The 4,061-nt window shown below is 33.4% G+C and overlaps 1 long non-coding RNA gene across 1 annotated transcript; it reads left to right on the top strand.

Moving 5' to 3' along the window:
• Positions 1-318: 318 nt before the first annotated feature.
• LOC110651982 (uncharacterized) lies at positions 319-3,158 on the top strand. The gene is made up of 6 exons (XR_002494296.2): positions 319-941; positions 1,109-1,211; positions 1,684-1,906; positions 2,316-2,379; positions 2,463-2,750; positions 2,844-3,158. It is a non-coding gene; the product is annotated as an uncharacterized LOC110651982 (long non-coding RNA).
• Positions 3,159-4,061: the final 903 nt, after the last annotated feature.

The raw sequence follows: 4,061 nt of genomic DNA, 5'->3' as shown, positions 1-4,061 counted from the left end.
ACTATTAAGTTCATTAATTTGAGAGTAATTATTAACTTATTTGATTAAAATTTATCACTAATATTTTAAAATTTTAATATTTTAAATAGTAATATTAAAATTTTTTTAATTAAAAATAATATATATATATATATATATATTATCATGCGCATGTGTTCTGCTTAGTTATTAAATATAATAATATTTTAATAAAATAAAAAAATTATTTTAGTATGTGATTTTTTTTTGTCCATTAGTAAAATTATAATATGTAGGTAATTAATAGAAATATTTAAAATAAAATTAAATGGGTCAATTGACACAAAGAATTCAATTGAACGGTCACGTTTTCTTCTTTCCGACGTAGGATTGATCAAAAGAAATCTATTGAGTTTAATTCATTGCAAAATTCTAAGTTTGATTCCAAACAAACAAGGGATTATGAATGAAATGAATCTTGGCCGCCTCTCCCCTCCCCAATACATAAATTTCTCTGCTCTGCCTCTGCTCATTGCTTCAGAAAAATGTCGGAGTTATTCTCTACTCTTTTCTTTGGGGATAACCCAGAATTTGAGGATTTTCTCGCTCAAGATCTTGAGGGTTTCTTGGGGCAACGAGCAAGTTCCCACGAGTCCTCCCCTGATTTGCACTTACCGTTACTGGTTTTGATGGGCGACGAAGATGATGCTTCGATGATGACAGAGTTAGCAACTGATGATGGTGATCCACAGACACAGCCTGCGAGTGCCGAGTTCGTTGAACGGCTGGAGACGGTCAAAATCGAAGAATCGGGTTTGGAGTGTTCGATTTGCTTGGATAAATTGTCGATAGGGTCGGAAGGTAGGCGGTTGCCATGCTCGCATCTTTATCATGGCAATTGCATCGAGGAGTGGCTGAAGAAGAGCAAGACATGCCCTTTATGTCGAGCGAGTTGATCGATCGTTGGAAAGATTCATTGGATGGTAATGGTTACTCCTAATTGATTAATTTCTCATAATGATCTTTCTTTGGCTTTGTGGCAGAGATGAAAAGATTAATTATTTCAAGAATTTCAAGAATTATTTAAAGATTAATTGATGATTTGTTAAAAAAGATATTTGAAAATACTTTCTTTATTATTATTTCGTAGCAGAGATAATTTCTTCATCAAGAGAACCTCTGGGCAAAAGACTTGGATTCCAGGCGAAGCAAACTATTCGGATGTCAAGAATATTATCGGGCCATTACAACAGGTTGGTTTGCATATGTGCATTCTGTTTTTGAAATAGAATAGTGGTGCTTGCTGGTCTATTTGCAACTGATTTAGGGCCTGATTTGCATACCAGTTGATTTGGCTACTAGGCAATCTCTGATATTTTTCTCCTGTCCCACGTTGATCTATCACATGCATCATTAATCTCTGGTGATTTTTCACTGAATATAAGTTTTCTTTGCATGTTCACTTTGTCATTGCCATGTTTTATTTGCAGTACTAGTAGATAATGCAATAATTCATATCATACTAGTGCAGAATTCCATGATCCTCCAGCACTTACGTTTTATTTGTAAATAATTAAAAATTTTTAAAGTTCCCTTAGATATTTTTTCATTCAATTTTGATGTACAATGTTTGAAAATAACTCATTAATTCATTTTCCTATGGGAAATTAGTTCAGTTGGTATATATTGTTGTGGTATTGATACATATTTATTTGTTTTTAACAGGGCACGTGGTGAAATGTACAATTTTATTTTTTTAGGGAGAATTTGAGAACTACGTGGACCTGATCCTCCATTTTGTATTGTAAGGAGGTACGTAGGCAGCTTCAGGGTGCGGTCCAAATTATGTAAAAAAAATTTTTTTCTGTTCTCCTTAGAAGGGGACCAGTTTTTTTTCATTTGTCTTTGGTGCAGAATTTTGCTGGATGAGCATATTGCTTCTGATTAAGTAAGTTCCTTTTCATTTGTATAAGCCTCTCTTAATTTTGAGATAGTACCCCTTTGGAGCTTAGTAGCAATTTAATGATATTTTTTAATGTAAGAAAAACTGTATAAACTGGATTATCACACATGCTGATAGTAGGTAAACTTTTGCATTTCACTCTTGCATTTGCATAATTATTGGTATCATATTCCCTTTTTAGTTTTGCTCACATTGTAGCACTAAGAGAGAGAGAGAGAGAGAGAGAAAAGGGAAGAAAGGGGGCGGGGTTTGGCGCAGCGCCACAAATACTACTTAGTATTGATATTTTATTCTTGCTGGCATACTTGCCAGGAATGGGATGTACCAAAATCTGCAGTCTATATTATCTTGTTCTCTCTTTATATCTCTTTTGATTTTATTTTATTCTTTGCAGCCAGTGAAACATTCAATTTTGCCTCATGTCAATGACTTAGCACTAAAAAACAACTGTTGCTCCAGTATGCTTGTTTCTGTATTTATTCATCATTTACGTTCTCTTTCATTATTATTCTGTCTTTTAATGTCACTAATTTTAATGAAGCTGGTATCTGTTCATATGAATATCTAAAGAGAAGGTGTACCAGTGAGATTTACAATGCACCCATGCTTTTTGTTGAAGTGCTGATGTTAATCAGAAGCTGGGAATTTGTATCTATTGTTAGGTAATAGTCAATGCTCTCTTATGCTTTGGGGATCTTGTTCACACACTTGATAAACATGCTGTTCTGGAAATCTTGCAAACAATTCAACATTTTAAGCTGTTGACCATTCTGCTCCCACCCTTATGTTAACCCTTGGGGTTGGAATTGTAAATTCAATTCGTAAAGAGGTAATAGTTTTTAACCAACTCGTGTTTTAGCTTGCGTTCATTGATTATAGTAGAGGAATCTGAGTCATTGTCCTTTTTCTTAATTCTTGTCAGTATGGAGTAGAATTTGTAGCAGAGCTTTTCCCTCTTCTCACTGCCCAACAATTAAATGTTCAGCAGTTTGCCAAATATATGCGTGAGAATACCAGATTGAGAACTGAGAAATGAATTATGCAATCTATATGCACTTTCTGAAAGGATATCATCGGGAACCATAAGTCCTGATCGCCCTCTTTCGAGCAATCAGCCAATTCAGTTAGCTTCTTTGCAATCAGAATCTTCCTTGATCGCTGCTGTACCTGGTCAGCAAACAGCTACTTCATGTGACTGCTTTTAAAATTAAATTAATGTTTCTGAACATTCCTTTCATGAGCTAATAAGTCCTATCTAAGTCCCATCTTTTGTTTTTAAGCGTGTTATGTTAGTTATGGAGCTGCAAAATGAAAGAGAGGAGTTTTTATTCTCATATTGCTTGCCCAACCCACATCGATTTCCTTCCTTTTTCTTTATCGATTGCTTAGTTGATCATCTCCACTAGACCAAGTTTTCTTCTAAAAGGATTTAGAAGTCTATTGGTCTTTTATGGAGCCTTCGGTACTACTGTCCGACAACTTAGTTCTCTCATATGACTAATCAAGTTGAAGGAACTTTGTTTCAGTTGATTATTGATTTTAAAATGGTCTAAAATTGGTCAATCTTTAAGATACTTGTGCATGTCATTAGTCTTTAAGATTTATTGTTTCCTCCATTGTAAGGGTATAATTTTTTTTCCTTTTTATCATTGGAGTTTTTAGTTGTTTTGTTTTGTTTTGTTTTTTTGGCAGGAGTGATCAAAGTTTGATGATTTTTAGATCAGACTTTTAGAAAAGGCCATAAAATTGAACTGTGATGAATTATTACCGAGTAGAGTATCCTTCTCACTTAACAGTGAACTCAAATGCTCTATCAATATGATTAGATTCTTCATCAAAGTAATTGCTAATTTATGTTAATTTTTTTTTTATGTAAAATTGTAATTTTGCATTTCAAATTTATATTATGTTAGCTTTTACTTTTCTAATTATGTGATTATCTTCTTATTTTATTCTCTAAAAGCAAACAAAGTATTAAGAGTAATAATAAAGTGATTCAATTATTGGAGGCCGAGATTAGAACACTAAGCACAATGCAATGCATTAAAAGGTGTTAAGCAATTCTTCAAGTCCAAGACTTCAAATTGCAACAAAGTGCTATATACCCCATGGATATTCAATGATCACCAAAATTCTAATA

Source organism: Hevea brasiliensis, chromosome 12 (genome assembly GCF_030052815.1).
Source record: "Hevea brasiliensis isolate MT/VB/25A 57/8 chromosome 12, ASM3005281v1, whole genome shotgun sequence".
NCBI lineage: Eukaryota > Viridiplantae > Streptophyta > Magnoliopsida > Malpighiales > Euphorbiaceae > Hevea > Hevea brasiliensis.
The sequence above is the reverse complement of the archived record's forward strand: the minus strand, read 5'-3'. Positions and strand labels throughout refer to the sequence as shown.